This window comes from Camellia sinensis, chromosome 2 (assembly GCF_055761805.1).
Source record: "Camellia sinensis isolate YWXY chromosome 2, ASM5576180v1, whole genome shotgun sequence".
Lineage (NCBI taxonomy): Eukaryota > Viridiplantae > Streptophyta > Magnoliopsida > Ericales > Theaceae > Camellia > Camellia sinensis.
The window spans coordinates 202,941,920-202,962,826 of NC_138962.1; the positions used below are offsets into that span (position 1 = coordinate 202,941,920).

At 43.1% G+C, this 20,907-nt stretch overlaps 1 pseudogene; it reads left to right on the forward strand.

Annotated features, from left to right (window-relative positions):
- Positions 1-2,716: 2,716 nt before the first annotated feature.
- Positions 2,717-20,907, forward strand: part of LOC145819369 (pectinesterase 2 pseudogene) — a 38,187-nt pseudogene continuing 19,996 nt past the window's right edge.

Consider the following 20,907-nt stretch of genomic DNA (forward strand, 5'->3'; position numbering starts at 1 on the left):
AAATTAATTTTTATATGTCATTGTGTTGATAAGACTATTCAGACGAGTTTGGGTATATATCAAATTGACTCTATGAGTAAGCGAGCTTAAAAATTAATTCGAGTTTATTATTTAGTAACGAGTCAAATTCAAATGAGCCAAACTCGAATTATTCATGAATAACTCAATTCGTTTGCATCCTATACATGAATGGACAAATGATTCAAAAAATAAAAAAATAAAAAAAAAATTCTAACAATCAAGCCAAACTATAAAATTGAGTCAATTCAGTTCTTAAAAATAAGGGTTACTAAATGTCCCTATCCATCTTTCCATATTTTTTTTATTACAATTTTACCCTTACATCAATTTCCATTTTTCACCCTATATCCCTCCAAATCTAAACCCAAACCCAACCCCAACCCTAAACCCAAACCCAATCCAACCGAACCCCATCCCACCCCACCTCCACCTTTACCTCCATATCCACATCCACCTCCATTCTAGCCAACAACTTCCCTGCCATCACCAGATCTGACCACCCTCTACATCACTATCACAAGAAGAACCATAACCCCTAACAATGGCCAACACCGAACCCCATACACACTGTTATAATAGTAGAGAGAGAGGAAATAATATGTATTGTATTGAATGAATAATATTGAATGATATTGTCCTATACAATAAAAGGCATGTATATATAGGCTGAGAAAGGGTATCCTACTAGAAATCTAACTATGAGAAAGAGTATCATATAAGAGGCCTAACTATGGCAATACCTAATATATTTAGGAAATCAATACCTAATATATGTAGGAATATATACCATATATATATTAACATCACCGCTAAAACTCAAGGAGGATAAACATCTTAAGTTTAATGAGAGAAACTAAAACATGAAATAAAACTAAATAAAATAAAAGCCAAATAGATTGCAAAATCCAAACGGGAGCGCAAGGGTGCTTGAAATGGATCAAAGGCCGGAACAAAAGTCGGGAGAGAGTTTATGATCATATCGGACCATTGTAGGAACTGGCTAAAACTAATGCCAAAACAATTTAAGGTTGTGCTAGACCAATGTATAAACTGGTTGGAACTAATGCCGAGATCAGATTAAGGTCATGTTGGACCGTTGTAGGAGCTAACTGGAATCAATGTCGGGACAGTCTAAAGGGGTCATGCCGGACTGATGTAAGAGCTAACCGGAATCAATGTCAAAATAGTTTGAAAGGGTCATGCCGGACCGATGTAGGAGTTAACCGGAATCAATGTCGGGATAGTTTGAAGGGGTCATGCCAGACCGATGTAGGAGCTAACCGGAATCAATGTCGAGATAGTTTAAAGGGGTCATACCGGACCAATGTTGAGAACTGAATATTGAACCAACAAGCGTGGCACACACATAACTTATGGCGTGGTGCTGAATGATGATGGCAACAGATAACTGAGTGCGCTAGGAGGCGGCTTGGATGGTGCGCCAGGGGGCGAGTTTTGTGGTGCGCTAGAGGAACTGGCTTGGATTGTATGCCAGAGAGTGCGGCTTGGATTGTGTGCCAAAGTAGGCGGCTAGGTGGTTTGCATGGTGTATAACCATGTTCATGATGATATAAGTATAATACCCCCCCTCAAACTCAAATAGGTTTAAAGATAGAAACCAATGTGAGATTGAAGCAGAGGAAAAGATAGAGTGGAGAAAGAAAAAAAATGTATGACGAGTAAAAAACAAATATATATATATACATATATATATGAAAGAGATATTTGGGGTAAGAATAAACTAGTGGATGGAGGAAGAGATCACTACGAAGCGATACTGAAAGGAAAACATGACAGCAGAATAGGTTGAGGTCCGGTGGGCGGCCAAGGCAAGGCTACTGCCCGCCGGTGAAGCGAAATTACTAGGTTCTTAACCTAGCTCTGATACCATGTTATAATAGTAGAGAGAGAGAAAATAATATATATTGTATTAAATGAATAATATTGAATGATATTGTCTTATACAATAGAAGGCCTGTATATATATATAGTTTAAGAAAGGGTATCCTACTATAAATCTAATTATGAGAAAGAGTATCATATAAGAGACCTAACTATTGCAATACCTAATATATTTAGGAAATCAATACCTAATATATGTAAGAATATTTATCATATATATTAACACATACCCCCACGAAGAGCCCAAAAAACAAGAGAAAATGGCCAACATATCCTTCAACATATGGCCTCTGTAGCAACACACTCGCGACGCCGTCTTCAACCACCTCATTGAAACCCTCTCTGCACCTTCCGTCCTCTCCAAGCGCTACGGATCCATGTCCCATGATGAGGCTGACGCCACCACCCACCACATCGAGGGCAAGGCCTTTGTTGCCGCCTTTGCTTCCGCCGACGACAATGGCATCGAGATCCTCCAAATCTACTCCAAGGAGATCAGCAAATGCATGCTCGATGCCATCAAGTCTAGATCTACCTCTGGACCTACACCCAACAGCACCATCGCGACTTCTAATGTCGACCCCACTCCCACCACCAGTGAGGAAATCTCATCCGTTGAAACTAAATAGGGTTTTAATTTAGCTTAACATCTATTTATGTTGGGGTTTTGATGCTATCTTCCTATATTGAGATCTCTTTGTACTCTTTTATGGATTTTTGATTGCATCATCTTTTGTTTTCTTCTTGTTTGGATTTTTTTTTTTTTTACCATGTTATACGTTGGGGGCCGGAGATGGAAATGGTAGAGACGGGTGTGGCTGAAGGTGATAATGGTAGGGTTGGGAGGTTAGGTTAAGGGTAGAGAGAGAGTATAGTTGGTATTAAGGTGGGGGGTTCAAAAAAAATAGAGGGAATTCATTTGTTAGGCGAGGGTTTAAAGAAGTGGGGAAGCAAGTGCTAATAGTAGTCCTCTTAAAAGACATAATCTAATAGGTGTCTGGCATGCACTAAAAAAGTGTATTTTTTTTTTACATACATACACTTATTTGAGTTACATCTATCAACATTTCCTCTCTACTTTTCTACTCACTTTCTTTACTTTTCTACACATTTGCTATAAAAAGTCAAAAAGTGCACTTATTTAGAACATCTCAAACCACTCCTTAGTTTTAAATTTTTTCTACAAATCTTATACATTTTTTTTACAAATTAATTTTTCAAAAAAAAAATTATATTCAATGAGCATTAATAAAAAAATTAAAATTAAAGTGGGCCCATGATTCTATTCTAAACAAAAACATGAAACTAATTTGACTCTAACCCGAACCTACCCGACACATGCCCACCGTAGAGCCATCCATCAAATGGATGCTCGTGTTATATGATTTGTCTAATCTATTAGATCAAGTATATAATATAAGGACTACATATTGTAGACGTCCCCGAACGTCCCGGGAGGGAATCTCGTTTTGTTCATTGGGTTCACTACAGTTCAGGACTCAATGTCACGATCCTGTATCTAATCTCGCAGAGTGCAATGCAAGACTGATGAATCATCAAAGAGTCCAAATCCGGCAAATCGTTTTAAAAAATAGATTTTTAGAACGAAATGCCAAACATGGACGGCTTTGCCAGATACAGAGTCGCCACCTAAATATTTTATTTTGGGGGAATTTAGGAAACCCTGACTCGTGCCTAAGGTCACGTGTCCGTCATCACCAAAGTTGCCTTAGCTCGGGAACTTGGGTACGATTGGGGAAGGTCACTTCGTGAGCACCCCCGCTCGCCCGATCAAAGATCGGCCTCTACTAACCATGATATCGAGTTTTGAAAACATTATATGCTCTTATTCCAGTTATTATCCTAGAATTACTACGTGATGCGCAGAACATACAAGTATAGACTAGATTGCCTAAGTTGGAACAAAACATCGTATATCCGTTTGTTTTGAAGATGGATTGAAGTTTGCTACTCGCAAGTAGGCTAAAACACGAGTTTCGACGAATTATTCCAACTCAAACAACCCAACCTTCACTCACAGGCATTCAGGCAGTTATATCACATAAGCACATAGCCTCATGATAAGCATACTATCATGGCAGTCACTCACACACATGCAAGGATGCTAAAGCATAAACACTTACCGAGTACTCCGAGCCAAAGAGAGAAGCTAATTAGAAATCATGCATGAATCCTAACTATGCTAAAATGCCTAATGCAACACATGCAAAAATGCAACTACGAGAGGCTTGGCTATTCTAAAATGGAATATGAAATACAAAAACTGATACACGTATTCAACTCGGAATTGAAATACAATGCAGTTCGTATGATGCGCCGAGCCCGGTGCATGCAAAACAGATAAATGGATGCAAACATACGAGCATAATGATGTTAATTTAAACGTGCCCTAAAACTAACCATTATAAGATGGTAAATAAAAGAGAGAAAAACGTGGGGTTAGAAGACATACATCACACACACGTACACTTATTACAACATTGCCCTCCTCGGAGGGTCCGAATAAATAATACACGACCGAATGAATAACGAATTACAGTTAATTATTACACAATCCAAATTAATTAACAAATTAACTAACATAAATAAGCTAGCATGCAAAACATATGAAATGGACTGCCTCAGCTCGGTCTTGAATGACAAGGAATGCATGCATGCTCGAGTCGCCTTGCTGGAAAATCCATCGCGATGCCCCGATTTGCCTCTGTTTGCAATTGGTCCCAGAATACTGAACAAAACTCCAGAAGGCTTAAACTCCACCATGTTGTAGGGATACTACCGACCAGTTTTTCCTGTTGCTTTCGGTTTGCTGTAACAGAGAGTAAGAAAGGGGCATGGCAAAGTATTTTTAACATATGTGTGCACGACCACTCTCCCCATCATTGCATAAGCTCTAGGGAGTGTAGTCCTCAATCCTCAAGCCACCAATCACGCATCTCGATGCATGATGGCCGAGGAGTCGGATTGTACGACTCAATGTAAAATGAATGCACATATAAACACAACAAGGCCTAAACTCCATCGTGGGTAATCCGAAGTATTGGCAACCGAGAATCGAGGCACGTTTCGTCACTTGGAGTACGAAACGTCCCTCATTTTCCGTGTCTGCACTAAACCCTACACCAAACACAATGCAATACACATGGCATGCATGAATGCAACTCTAACATGCAACCTAAACATAATGCCACTAAATGATGCAAACATGCAAATGATGATATACAAACATGCTACTAGCATACACAATACTATGAAATAATCAATGGCATACTCAATGCACATGAAAACTATATGGCATACGCAATGCATAAGTGGAGACTAACAATGAAATGATCAAGGCACACACAATGCAATGGTCAATCATGCAACAACATGGACTAAATGGCATATACAATGCAAGATGGACTTAAACTAAAATGAATGGGCCTCAGCCACACTCAAATCAGTGGCCATACATGATGAAAATGAAGCAACAACACACATGCAAACATGCACAAATGCAAGGGACCAAACCTAAGGCACAAAGTGCGACTCCACCAAAGCATGGTAAGGATGAAATATGGCATGCAACAACACATGTTCCAGCTCTGAAATGACATGCAAGATGGTCCTGAATCATGCAAACAACTCACCCGATGCATGTTGGATGACACAATTATCGAAACTAGTGAAGTGCATTACACTAGAGGTATGCAAAGCGATGCACAAATGACCAAACCAGCCCCAAACAGTCCCTATGCAGGCCCAAAACAGTAGGAAAATAGACTAAAATGATGACTCTAAAGGCATGGAAATAAAGCTCATGTAATGGCTCATAAATGAGGTATTTAAGCACGACTCTCAAACACATTTAAAGAGTGAAAAACATGGGAATATGGCGTAAGTATAGGTTCTGAAATAACACGTTCAATGATGCCAAAACATGAAAACCACTCAAGTTAGGCATGCAAAAGGCTTCAAAACTCAAAGCTAGGCAAGGGTATTGAACTACAACCATGCATAGCAAACATCATTCGATCATGAGGCCCAAAAACTGAGCTAAGGCAGTCCAAAACATGCACAAAATCAGTTTAAGACATGGCCAAAAAGTGCTAGAATCAAAGGCCAAAATAGCATGCAATGTAAGCTAGTAAAGAGGATTTGCATTACAAGCATGTGAGGCAATCAAGAGGCCACTAAACCAGAAAAATTCAGAGGTATGACATGCCAAATAAAGCCTAAAAACCCACTGAAACATGGTTAATGCATGCAAGAATGACATGCTCTTTTGATAAGCTATAAGAGGGGTTATTCTACACATGCAAGGGACACACCCAAGGTGACAAAACATCCTCTGGATAGAGCATAGCTAGGCCCTAAAACTCACAGAAAAGGGCCTGAAAAAAGGCTTGGAGGTGTGAAAATAAGGGCTCCTTTGTTAGGCCAAATATGCTAGAAAACAAAACAATAAGAGAGAGGGTCACCCCTCTCTGATTTTGGCCCTCAAAACTACATCCCAACCACTGAAAATCTGTTGGATTTCAGTGGCTAAAGGGCCAAGCAAAGCTCAATACAAAAGCCTAAGGGCATGGCTCAAAACAAGGCAACAAGAAGCATGCAACGGGGTAGATGACCCCCAACAGAAAAATGATCGTAAACAAACATGTTAAGGGCCTCAAAATAAGACTTTTTTTAGTTTACACCAAAGCTCAAATATGCTTGAAAATAAGGCTAAGAGATGGATCAAAATAATGCTAAAAAGAGGGAAATGGTGTGTCACCCTTGTAGCACAAAAGGACAGCAACTTCTGGACCCAAAAACCAGACCTTTAGCCTCTAAAAATGACCTCCAAAGACCTCAAAGCAATGGTGGAGGTGTTAGGCTAGGAGGTGGTGTGCAAAGGTGCAAGAACCAAGCACTTTCTATGCCTAAGTGTAGAGATATAGAGAGGGAGATATACTTTGCCTTAGACCAATTTTCTGAACCCTAACCAAGGGAGAGAAGGGCCTCTCTTATAGCCAAAAGAGACCAAAGCTTCTCCAAGAAGCTAAAAAACAAGGGCAAAGATCCTCCATACACGTGTATGGAGGATGCAGTTTGCGCCTCCCAGCTGGCACAGCTGGAATCAACTCACTGAGACAAAACAGGAGGAAATGGGCCGACCAGTTCAGGTGGTCGGCCAGCCAGTTCAAAAAGTCCAACTCCATGAAAGGTGGTCGGCAGCCCCATTTGGTGGTCTCCCAACTGAATGCAAGCTAGTGGTGTGGTGGAAGACCAGTAATTGTGGCCCAAAAATGAGGGAGACCAGTTACCTGTCAAGAAAATCGGCCGGCGGTAGAAAAGTGGTCTCCAAGGAGAAAAGGTGGTCTCCCACCCTTATACCACCTTCCAAACAATGAAAACAAGGTCCATGCCAAAAATGAACCAAGACGGATGCAAAACGCGGGTTCGGGGGTCAAAACGCGCAGCCGGGTACCCCGAAAATAGGCCATTAAGCATCGAAAGTGGCGTGCAACCACAAAAGTGGTCTCCCGAGCCATAGTGTCCCTCTAGAGAGAGGAAGTAAGGTATGTGCCAAAAACTGGAGTAAACGGAGAAAGTTAAGCGGTCCCAAACTGAGGCTCACGGCCGACGGCTCCGAAAACCAAAAACTGATCTCCAAACGGGAAAAATGGCCTACGACCACGAAACGTAGCCTATAGCCGCTGAGAGATGGTCTATGAGACATCTCCGTCCCTTCGGGTAGAGAAAACAGAACCTGGTTCGTAAACTGATGCGAAGCACAAAAGAGTCCTGAGGTCCAGAGGCAAGGCTCTCAGCCGAGACTCTGTAACCTCAGAACGAGCACAAAATGCGTCATCACCAAGCGCTCAATCGATGACGTCTGAGTCCTAAGGTCGATCAAAAATGGGGTGTCTACAGGTGCCCCTCTTTGATAGAACTTGCAAGTCATAAGTGACGGGAGTGAATGTCAAAGCCCAGAGACGACCCATTTTTGACGAGGCCGAAGACTTAGACAAATAGGCGAGATAAACAAGAGATGTGCCCACAGGCAGGGGCAAAATGCAAAAGACATGCACAAAGCCGGTCATAACTTATGATCATGCAAAGAAAGCTGTAACGAAGCAAATATATACAATAAATGCAATAGTTTAAGCAGGAATGCAAAATGTTATGCAGGAAGATTTTGATAATTGGACTTATACGCTACGCAAAGCCGGTTTAAAAATTGGACTTATACGTTATGCGAAGCTGGTTTGAAGATTGGACTTATACGCTAAGTGAAGCCGGTTTGATAATTCAGGATTTATGCAATGCAATGCAATGCAATGTAATAGCTAAGAAGTGAAGGTACCTTACAAGGATGATTGGCAATGACTTACCTCATGCTACTGGGGATCTTTCACTTCTTCTTGGTTGAACCACAAGTACTATTTTTCTCCTTGACTATGGTCGCAACCTTCCCTATTCTCCAACAGGGTGACAGACTAGGTTGGTTCAATATCCAGAATTAAGGCGCATACACATGCTATCTCAATCTATGGGGCTGCCATACAAATTTCAAGCTGAGGATATACCCTTGGGTATTCAAACTAGACTTTAGTCTCGGAAATCCCGAACCTTTGCGCTCTAGGCATGAGCCATTCGAACTCTAGTTTCCACCGTCTCAGTTGGTCTCCTAGGAACTCACCGCAAACACAAGCAGGTGGCTATACTAGACCACCGGAAGTCGTTCGGGCATGACAAACACCAAAGGAATTGTACCTTTAGAGGATTAAAGGTCTCCTAGACTGGAAAGTACACAAGACAGTGCGAATAAAGATGTAGGATTTAAGGTCTCCCAGACCAAAGAATTTAAGGTCTCCTAGACTAGCATAAAACAGATATGATGCAATGGATGTAACGGATAGAGCAATAGATGCAAAAGGAGTAACGCATTCCAACCACGCTGGAATCGTGAGAGAAGGAAGAACAAAGAAAACCAATCAGGAAGGCGTTCCACTCAATCGGAGATAAATTCTAAACATGTTGAAATCGTGTGAGGAAGGGGACACTCTAACCACGCTGAAATCGTGAGAAGAGGCCTGAAAACAACCACCTGGGTGCATACACAATGCAACCTGAGATGAATTCCAAACACGCTGAAATCGTGTGAGGAAAAGAACACTCTAACCACGCTAAAATCGTGAGAAGAGGCTCGAAAACAACCGCCTAGGTGCATACACAACGCAACCTGAAATGAAGTCCAAACACGCTGAAATCGTGTGAGGAAAAGAACACTCTAACCACGCTGAAATCGTGAGAAGAGGCTTGAAAACAACACCCAGGTGCATACACAACGCAACCTAAGATGAATTCCAAACACGCTGAAATCGTGTGAGGAAAAGAACATTCTAACCACGCTAAAATCGTGAGAACAAGCTCGAAAACAACCGCCTAGGTGCGTACACAACGCAACCTGAGATGAATTCCAAACACGTTGAAATCATGTGAGGAAAGGGACACTCAAACCACGTTAAAATCGTGAGAGGAGGTCGAAAAAAAAAAGCCCAAGCGTGTCCACGACGCAACCTGGTATAAATTCCAAACACGCTGAAATCGTGTAAGGAAAAGGACACTCAAACCACGCTGAAATCGTGAGAAGAGGCTTGAAAACAAAATGCCCAAGCGCGTACACAACGCAACCTGAGATAAATTCCAAACACGCTGAAATCGCGTAAGGAACGGGACACTCAAACCACGCTGAAATCGTGAGAGGAGGTCCAACAACCCGCCCAAGTGCGTACACGACGCAACCTGAGATAAATTCCAAACACGCTGAAATCGCGTAAGGAATGGGACACTCAAACCACGCTAAAATCTTGAGAGGAGGTCCAACAACTCGCCCAAGCGCGTACACGACGCAACCTGGGATAAATTCTAAACACGCTGAAATCGCGTAAGGAACGGGACACTCAAACCACACTGAAATCATGAGAGGAGGTCCAACAACCCGCCCAAGCGCGTACACGACGCAACCTGGGATAAATTCCAAACACGCTAAAATCGCGTAAGGAACGGGACACTCAAACCACGCTGAAATTGTGAGAGGAGGTCCAACAACCCACCCACGCACGTACACGACGCAACCTACGATAAATTCCAAACACGCTGAAATTGCATAAGGAACGGGACACTCAAACCACGCTGAAATCATGAGAGGAGGTCCAACAACCCGCCCAAGCACGTACACGACGCAACCTGGGATAAATTCCAAACACGCTAAAATCGCGTAAGGAATGGGACACTCAAACCATGCTGAAATCATGAGAGGAGGTCCAAAACAAACAATCAGGCGCGTGCTCAATGCAACCTGAGAAAGTCCTGGAGGACAACGATCCTAAACGCAGCTTGGCGTAAAAGGATAAATGGTACAAGATAACACAAGATGCAAATAAACGCAATAAGTGCGATAATACAGTACATGTTACAAGCAATGTAGGGCATGATGTTTGGGGAATGCAATAAACAGACAAAGCGGCACTTTAGAAAGCACCTCATGGGGTGAGCGGCGGTAAACCGCTTTACTCTGATGGGGATCTCTTCTTGTATTCTTTGAATACTTATCTTCAACTCACAGTATAAAGGTTCTGAAATACTGACAAGGAGCAACACCTGTATGTAGAAACCACAAATGCCGTTTTTCATCCTGATCATATTCATAACTTTCCCTAGGAACTCATTGCAAATACAGCCAAGATGCCTCCGGCAAGGAATGGTACTCAGGAAGAGCACGTCTGATTACCATTCTGGCTTTAAAACAATCAACGCAGTATTTTGTTCACTTTAAACACACAGCTCATACAGCACACTGCTCATTCTGAACACACAGCCCGTAACACTGTACTCTGTTTCTTTTGAACATATAGCTCATAACACAGTATTCTGGTCATTTTGAACACACGGCTCGTAACAGCAGACTGCTCACCCTTGAACACACAGCTCATAACACAGTACTCGGTTTATTCGGTACACAGCTCATTCCGATCATATGGGATGTGGAGAGGAAACTTGCAGGAGTTGAAACACACTCAGATGCTCTGAATTTTCCTTAATTTCCTTTGCTTCGCAATCCGGAACCCATAGCTTCAAATAGGTCCTGGTTCCATTGTTCTGATATGACCTGGGTTGGACCCGGCGGTTATGAAAGAACGAATTCTGTTTTGCACAAATGTGGAGGATGGCACGGCACTCTGAGCACAAAATGATTTTTGAAAGTGAGATGAGAAAAGGGTTCTCAACTGGGTATTGAACCTACAACTGACCACAGCCAAAATGACTCAACAACAGAAAACAAAAGGTAAAACAACCTAAACATAACTCAACAAAGGAAAAACAAGGTAAAACAACCTAAACACATCTATTGACACTCAAACGACTCAAAACAAGAATCGAAACAAACAAAAACACACAAACACAACACTCAGCTGTGTTATAAAGGCAAGAGACCTCTCGGTGCACGAGGAGCCAGTTTCTCCGGGTATTGTTTCCCACCCTTTCTCACTTGTGATTCTCACATCACTCGGCCCTCAAGCTCTGTTTTTCTGAAAAAGCCATTTTCCTCACTTTTTCTCTCATCGCACATCTCTCTATTTTTTAATCTCTCATTTTTTATCCCTCCCCTGGGTGGTTGATTGATAAACAGGAAGTTGTGGGCTCTTGCCCCTGGTATTCTACTAGATTTTCATTCTTGTTCACAACAGTGAGTCTCTCCTACGGAGGGGCCGTGCTACAACTGGGTGTGTAGCAAATCTGCAGCTGACATTAGTTAACGATGCTCTGCTGGGGAGTTTGGACGTGATCAGATCTTGTCCAGATGAGGGAGTGGAATATCTTGCCCCATTCCAATTCGTGCTTCGCACTTGGCTTTATACCTCGTTGCTCGGAGGATGTGAGAGCTTTTTGCCCTTTTGCGGTCAGCTTCAATGGTGTCCTTTTTCGGTAGGTATGATGCCCTTTCTGGCAAGTGCGTTGATAAAGGGAAAAAGACAGAAAACCTGACTCAACTGTGCCCTAGTTCATCATTTTGACCCTTTTTGGTTTTTGGCTTCTGCTAAAACAATTTTAACCAAAATGAGGGTTAGATTAACATGCTTGTTCGATTTTTTGATTTAAAATCATGCAAGTCAAGCTATGAGCACTGAAAATTTTCCATTTTCGAGTCCAAGAAATGGTCCAATTTTGGAAAAATAGAGTAATTTTCGAAAAAATTAGTCAACTTCATTAAAAATTCTCAAAACTGTTTTTACAAATGGCCGCTGCTCAACGAGCGCAGAATTTACTCTTGAGATGCACAACCTCAGATCCAAAATAATGAAAAAATTGCCCATTGTCTGAGCGGCACTGCATGGTAATAAAAAATTGCCCCTTGTCTGAATGGCACCTCAGCAGTGCACGGCAACGGAAAGTTGCCCCTAGTCTGAATAGCGCTGCAGCACGTGGCAACCAGTCCTCACAGTGACAATTACAACCAAATTCTCAGATATAAAGAAGACAAAGATGACCAGAACCATCACATGGACGTAGTCAAATTTGAAAGTGTTTGTGGCTGGACTTCAAAATGAAGTTGCCTACGTATCCGAAACACGGGAATCAAGCCTTACATAGTTCGAGGTTAAGGTACACTCAGGTATTAACCTCTCCTTTTGTGCTCTAACTTTTGCCAAGGCCGTCCTTTCTGGGTTTTCGAGCTTTGTTCTTCTTTTCTTTTCAATTCTTTTCATTTCTTTTCTTCTTTTTTCTTTTCTATCTTTTCTTTTCATTTTCTTCATTTTTCTTTTTTTCATTCTTTGTAATTTTATTATTATTTTTTTTTGTTCTGTTTCTTCTTTTTCTTGCTCTAACTTTTGCCTAGGTCGCCATTTCGGATTTTCGGTCCAACGAGCCTCTCAAGGGTAAAAGTGTAGCTTTGTCCATGTCAAATGGTTTTGAGATCCTGAAGTCATCTGAATCCAGGAGAATGGCTGCCGTTCGCTGACGATGCAGGAGTCCATCCAATGGGGGGCATAATTTACGCCTAGTGTTGCGGATAAAAACACGGTTATCCTTTAGCAATACTTTCTTCTTTCTTCCCTTTTGGGATTTGACATTTGGCATTCTTGCCGATCTTCAATAGCTTGAGCAATGACCCCATTTTTGACTTCTTCGAGCACATCTGACATTTTTTGCCCCTAGTTCGAGGGGTGTTTCTTATTTGGTTTTGTAAGCTTTCTTTTGATTATTTCTGACCTCCTTGGCCCTAGTTCATGGACTGCTTCAAATCTGGTCACACAGGCTTCACATTGTGTTTGATCGTTGAACATTCTGAGTCCGAGTTCGAGGTTTGAAAGAAAGGGGTCGAGTCCCGAGGTTGAGAGCGATCCTAAGCTACACAATCTCAAGAGCGATTCCACACAGGTCTTCGCAGGATCGCGCAAAACATTTTTTGAAATTTTTTTAAGAAAGCGACAAATTGCTCGCGCTGAAGACAATGTAGAACCAATTTGGATCAAGCCAGGATCCTTCTCAGTACTCACACGAACAAACATGATCTCATTCATTAAGGGCTTAGCATGCCTTTCTTTCTCTCACTTGATCGAATTTTTACAAATCCCGAGGTATTCCTTCCTTTTTGTTCTCAACACATTGTTCGAAAAGTTTTGAAAAAACTTAGGTCAATACAATGACTTAAAGGCACCAAAAAGCAGGTGAAATGCACTGCCGTTTCATTCAAACTTCTGGCACAACTGGCGCAAGGCAGAAGCAAACACAAGAGTGTGAAAATCACTGCTGTTTCATTCAGATCTGTTGGTGTAACTGGCTCCCCGGCAGAAATAGACTCAAAAGAAAGCAAAAAGACAAACACAAAACAAGATAGTGATATCCGAGGTAACATCCCCGGAATCACCCGCCTCCAACGCAACAGGACTGACTCGATACAACAAGACAGACCCGACTGACTCAGTACAAAAAGACTGACTATATGCAAAACAACAAAACTGACCCAATACCCAAGTCAGAAAGTACAAAAACTAGTATTTGCATATTGGTCAAAACAGTGCGTGCCATTCCCACGTATGGAGTGAATCAAGCGCCACCCGCAGCTGGTTCATCCCCCGATCACATGGTCACATTACACCCCAAGTTCACCGATCCAGTGTCGATAGACTTTGCCGAGCTTGGCGCGGCAATGACCCCGTTGTCAATCAAATCTTGCACTTCGTGGCGAAGACGAAAGCAATTGTTGGTGCCATGACCGGTTTATTGATGGAAGGCATAGTACTGGGCAGCATCATGCGTATCCAAAAAAGGATTCGGGAGAGGCCGAGCTCAAGGGGTTTGAGATGGCCTTGTCCAACAAGGATTTGGAGAGCTTTGGACAAAGGCATATAGAGGGTATGGAAGACCCTCTGACCTCGGGGTTGGTACTTCAAAGTTTCTGGATTTTTGCTGGACGCACTAGCAAAGGGATTGGCAGGTGCTGTCCTGGTTTATCAATCTCTTCCGAGTGCAGGATTAGAGCTCAAAATATCGTTTCTGGTACGACAACCCTTCTTCCGATTTTCCTCTTGCTTCGAACTGCTCTCATTCTGAGTGACGAAAGTATCCTCCATAATCTTTGCAACAACTGCGAGCACTTGCTATTTGTTCAGTCCCTCGGCTTTCAAAGCCGCCACAGCCCACAGAAGGTGTTCATGGGGATCAATGCCTGCCCCTACCTTGTTCTTACCACTGGCCTCTATTTTGCCAAGGGATTGGCCTTCTTCCAATACAACCTGTCCCAAGATTGGGGAGCCTTTTGTCGTGAAACTCGTAGCATGTGATGTGGCCGATGATGGAGCCAATGTCCCAGAGGCCAGATCTATCACAGTTCTTTGAAGATCTTCAATCATTCTCATCAACTCAGAAGTAGTGGGTTCACGGGTTTGAGATGATTGGAGTTCAGGTGCACCCATCATGCATAAGTCCATGCTTTCCGGAATGAACACCTCAGGCTTGGGTAGTTGGGCTAGAGTGATGTATATGCTGGGATCGAAGGTGGATGGTAGTATATGGATGAGGTTGAGGTGGGGAGGTGACGAGTCAGTACTAACCTGAGGTCCTTTGGGTGGAGCTAGGGTCTCTTCGTCAATAAGATCCTGAATCTTATGACGGAGGTGGATGCAATGGTTCGTATCATGACCGTGTTGTTGATAATAGGCACAGTATTTAGCTGGGTCATATCTTGGTGGAAGAGGATTTGGAAGGGCTTGGGGTTCTAGGAGTTCTAGGTGCCCTTCTTCTCGCAACTTTTTCAAAGCTTGAGAGAAACTCATGTAAAGAGGATTGAACTTTCGGGCTTGGGGCCGATTTGAAGTGGCGGGTTTTTGGCCATTGAGGGAAGTGGTGATAGAGTCTACTTCTGAGAATTTTGCAGCTGTGCTACCATCAGTAGTAGCATTGGAACTACGAATAACATTCTTCCGCAAAGGCTCATCATCTTCCACAAAGATTCTTTGTCTGATGGCATCCTCGATTTGAAACCCCATTTCATGAAGGGCTGGAAAGGTAAACAGAGGTAGGATGACCATCTTTTGCAACAGCTTGCCATGTAGATTTCGAACAATCATCCTGATCTGATCTTTGTCGGAAGGCCTTGTAGTCATCATTGAGGCCTTTGCTCTCCATCTCGCCACGAACTTTGAGAAACTCTCATTTGGCTCTTGGTGGGTGACTTCGAGATCACGAGTTGTGACCTTGATCTATGTATTGTAAGAGTATTGAGCAATAAAGGCCTCAGCCAGCTCTTCCCAGTTCTGTTTCACAGAGTTCTCCAATTTCGCATACCAGATTGCGGCTATCCCAGACATGGTTCGACCGAATAGTGACAGCTTTTGGGCTGTGGTCAAACCCATTGGCCTCAGGATATCAGAAAATAGGTGGAGGTGCACCATTGGGTCTCTGGAACCATCGAAACGATCGATATGTGGCATCTTGAACCGGTCCGGTAATGTCACCGCCGAATCGGTGTATCCATCCTCTATGTCCGGGATGGACTTCACATCCTAAGATTTCTTGAATAACTTTTCAAGCTTGCTTACTTTTAGTGTCGTGGGGTCCACCTCGAACTCAAAGGGAGAATCCGGTTGGTTGGTTTGTGCTTTGGATAGTTGGGGTAGGATTAGAAGCGGAGCCAGCCCTATTGGAATGTCCGTATCTTCCTGGACATTAGCTGTCTCCACGAGTATTGGCACTCTTGGTGGGGGAGGAGCTTGGTGTGAAGTGGATGCTCTGGTTTGCTGTTGTAGCCTGATAATTACCTCTGCCTGTTAGGCCATGACCTTAGCCTGCTGTTTGGCAAATTCTGCTTGACGAACAACGTCCTGCTGCATGGTTTTCATACTTTCCTGGAGCTGACGCATCATCTCTTCCATGCTAACTGAAAACTGCTAATCTAACTAAATAAGTGTGTATCCCCTTTCTGAGGTGGAAACAGATATCTCAGCCCAACTGCGCATAGGTGAGGTGGATAATGATCACTGATCCGAAGACGGTTGAACTGATGATCTGTGCCTGACTAGCCTTTTTACCCTGCCTCTAGCAAAGGAACACTGATTGCCCTTGAACTGAATCTCTGACTTGACAAAGTCTATCAGGACAAGTCCAATGTACCCGGGGGGTATCGAAGCCTTCTGAAGCTATGGTTCCCAAGACTACCCTAGCAAAAGAGAAAACAAGCAGCATCTCAGCCCAATTTCACCAGAACAGATATGAGCAAAGCTGAATGGCTATGATCTCCACTGAATTCTGCCCCAAAACTGAATCTGATACCCATAGATATAACTAATTCTTAAAACACTGATACCGATGGCCGCAAGCCTGATACCCAGACTTGCAAACTGATATATGCATTCATGTAGAGACACACTCTAAAAGCACATAACAAACAAGTGAGAGCCAAAAATACCCCTACGGAGGGGTAGGGTTTCCCTGTCCTATTTTGTCAGGAGCTAGGGTTTCACTACGCACACAGAGGTTTCATACAACCTACAATCGGGTAAGCAACATGTCCTAGCTTGGAATGGTCACTATGGATTCCGAATATGCACTAGGTCCAATGGTCAAAAAGGGTGTCCCGATAAAAAACTGGGGTTTGTGTTCCCATCGTGACAGAGCTCGTAACCGATCAGCCTTATGGCACGATTCTCAAAGCGAGCTGTAGACACCCCATTTTTGACCGACCTTAAGACTCAGACGTCACTGATTGAGCGCTCGGTGATATTGCATATTGTGCTCGTTCAGAAGTTTCAGAGCCCCGGCTGCAAGCCTTGCCTCCGGACTTCAGGGCACTTTTATGCCTTGCCTCGGTTTGAGAACTAGGCCCTGTTTTCTCTGTCCTCTCTTCCCGAAGGGAGGGAGAGGTCTCGTAGACCATCTCTCAGTGGCCGTAGGCTACGTTTCACGTTCGTAGGCCAGTTTTTCCGTTAGGAGCCCGGTTTCTGGTTTTTCAGAGTCGACGGCCGTGTGCCTCAGTTCGGGACCGCCTAACCACCTCCGTTTGCTCCGGTTTTTGGCACACACCTTGTTTCCTCCCTTTTGAGGAACACTGTGGCCCGAGAGACCAACTTCGTGGTCGAACGCCACCTCCGGTGCTTAACAGCCTGTTTTCGGGGCCCCCAGGCCGCGTGTTTCGGTCCCCGAACCTCCGTTTTGCATCCGTTTTGGTTCATTTTTGGTGGAGACCTTGTCTTCATTGTTAGAAAGCTTGTAGGAGGGTGGGAGGCTAGCAATTTTTCTGAAAAGCCAGTTTTATTTCTTCATTGCTCTCCGTCGCCCGTTTTCCTCACTAGAAAGCTAATGTTGACCACTCCCGGGCCACTTTCTTTAGCCCTAAAACCTATATTTGTGTTTTACACACCTGCGAGGCAACCAATATGAATAGGCCGGCCAATAATTGTCTCTGACCCTTTTGAACCCCTCTAAGAAGTTGGCTTTTCTCTCTCATGGTTCACATTTTCTGGGTTTTGACCACATATTTGTGTTGTGCACACATGGGAGGCCACCCTTTTGGGGTGGCCGGCCAGCAATTCTAATTGACCCTTTTGACCCCTGGCCGGCCGGCCATAGGAGGTGGCCAGTTGGACCCTTGAACCTTTTGAACCTGGCCGGCCATGATCCTCTCTCCAAGTGTATTCCAGCTGTGCCAGCTATTCTGCATTTGACCCACTGTCCGAAGGTCTTCCCTTTTGGGGGGAAATTTGAATTAGTTTTTCCTCCCTTTTTTCCACCCCTCTCCCTCTATATAACCAGCCTCTTCCCTTCATTTATAAGGGTTACAAAAAAATTGTTTAGGGCCATTGCATACAAAAAAATTGTTGAGAGCTCAGAAATCTGGTCCAAGAGCTGCTGAAGTTTGGCCTCCAAGGGTAAGTCTTCTTCTCCCATTTTCTTGCCTTATTTTGCTCTATATCTAAGCCATATTTTCTAGCATTTTTGGGCTCCAACCCAAACTAGAAATGGTCTTATTTTGAGCTTATATTCATGTTTGATCAAGGGTTTTTCTCTGTTTGAAGCCACCTGCTACCCCTTTCCCTTTATCCCTCTGTTATGGCTATTTCTCGCATGATATGTTAGCCCTGTTTGTAAGCATTTCTGGGCTTCGAGCCAAACTGTAAAGGGCTTCATTTTGAGCCTCTCTTCGACTTTGTTGAAGGGCGCTTCACTGTTTGAGGCCAGCTACTACCTCTTTCTTTCTATCTCTCTTTTAGGGCCTTTTTTACATCATATTGTAGCCCTACTTGTGAGCTGTTTTGGACATGGTCATAAACTATAAAGTGCTTCATTTTGAGCCCCTCTTCAACTTTTTTGAAGGTCTCTTCACTGTTTGGGGCCAGTTGCTGTCCCTTGTCTCTATTCTCTCTTTTAGGGCCATTTGTGCATGATAGATTAGCCCTATTTATGTTCATTTTTTAGACTTATTATAAACTGGAAAAAGGCTTTTTTTGACATCATCTTCATGTTTTATTAAGGGCATTATCTTATTTGAGGTCACATGCGTCCTTGTATGCTTGATTGTCCCTTGTTTTGAGCCTTACACCTAAGCCCCAATTGCATGCTTTGTTGGCCTTCTAGCCACTGAAATCCAGTGGATTTTTAGTGGCTGGAACACTATTTTGAGAACCAAGATTAGAGGGGGGTGACCCACTCTCTCCTTCTCTTGTTTGGTGGCCTTTTTGGCCTTCCAAAGAGACCCTACCTTGCATGCTTCAAAGTCACTTTCTAGGGTCAATTTGGTGAGTTTTAGGACTACCATATTTGATTTTCATAGTTTTTTATGCCATGCTAAATGTCTATCTTGCATGTGCTTAATAACTCCTCGCATGGCCCTCTAAAGTAACTCATCATTTTTGCATGTGTTGGCTTCATTTCAGTGGTTATTCAGACCTATTTTCACATGTTTTGTTCACTGATTTTTTCTAGTTTGGTGAGATTCCATATGGTTCACACACTTGCCATGTAAACCATGTTTGCTAGTCAAAGTTGCATGCTACTTTAGTCCATCTTGCTAGCACTTTTTGGCCATGCTTTGAACTAAAAATCTTCATGTTTTGGGACTTCCTTGGCTCTGTCTTTATACTTCATGATCAAATAATGCATGCTTTGTATAGCTATAAGTCATTGCATGTGCCTAGTCTTGAGTTTCGGGGCTCATTCCATGCATCGGGTGCCATTTTTCCATGTTTCGGGGCTGTTTAGCATCATGTTTCAGTGCTGAAATTCACATGCTTGTATGCCATCTTGCATCCCTTGCCATGCCTTGTTAGAGTTGCATGTTGTGCCTTAGGATCGGTCATCGGTTTGCGTGCATGTGTGCACGCATTTTGATAGTCCCATTTTCACCTAATGGCTACTGATGTGAGTGTGGCTGAGGTCCACTCATGTTGGTGTAAGTCCATTATGCATTGTGTATGCCTTTTCATTTCATAGCATTGTGTATGCTCGGTTGCGTGTTAGAGCATTGTGTATGCCATGTTACATTGAGCATTGTGTATGCCATTTCATAGCATTGCGTATGCTAGGTTGCATGTTAGGATCGCATTCATGCATGTCATGCATATTGCATAGTGCTTGGGATAGGAGTTAGCCCAAGCACGGGAAACGAGGGACGTTTCGTACTCCGAGTGACGGAACGTGTCTCAATTCCCGGTCGCCGACACTCCGAATTACCCATGATGGAGCTTAGGCCTTGTTGTGTCCATATATGCATTCATTTCATATTGAATCGTGCAAATCGACTCCTCGGCCATCATGCATCGAGATGCGTGATTGGTGGCACGAGGATCGAGGACTACACTCCCTGAAGAGTAGTCATACATACATATGTGAAAATACTTTGTCATGCCCCTGTGTTGCTCTCTGTTGCACCAAATTAGAAATCGACAGCTTTCCGGAGCTTGGCACGTATCCCGAGAATAATTGCAAACAGAGGCGAACCGGGGCATCGCAATGGATTTCCGCGCAAGGCAACTCGAGCATGCATCATCCATCATTCGGAACATAGCTGAGGTAGTCCATGGATTTACGTGCCAATTTACTACTTTCCTAGATTAATTTGTTAATTAATTAGGGTTTTGTATTTATTTGGACTGTAATTATTTATTTGGGACTGTATTATTTATTCGGACCCTCTGCGCGAGGGCAATGTTGTAATAAGTGTGCGTGTGTGTGATGTATGTCTTCCAACCCCACGTCTTTCTCCCTTTTATTTATCAGCTTATGATAGTTAGATTAGGGCATGTTTCAATTAGCATACAGTATGATAGCATGTTTGCATTCATTCATCTGTCTTGCATGCACCGGGCTCGGCGCATCATACTAACTGCATTTGTATCTCAATCCCAAGTTGAATACATGTTAGTTGTAGCATTTCACATGCCATCTTTAGAATAGCCGAGCCTATCTTAGTTGCATTTTGCATGTGTTGCA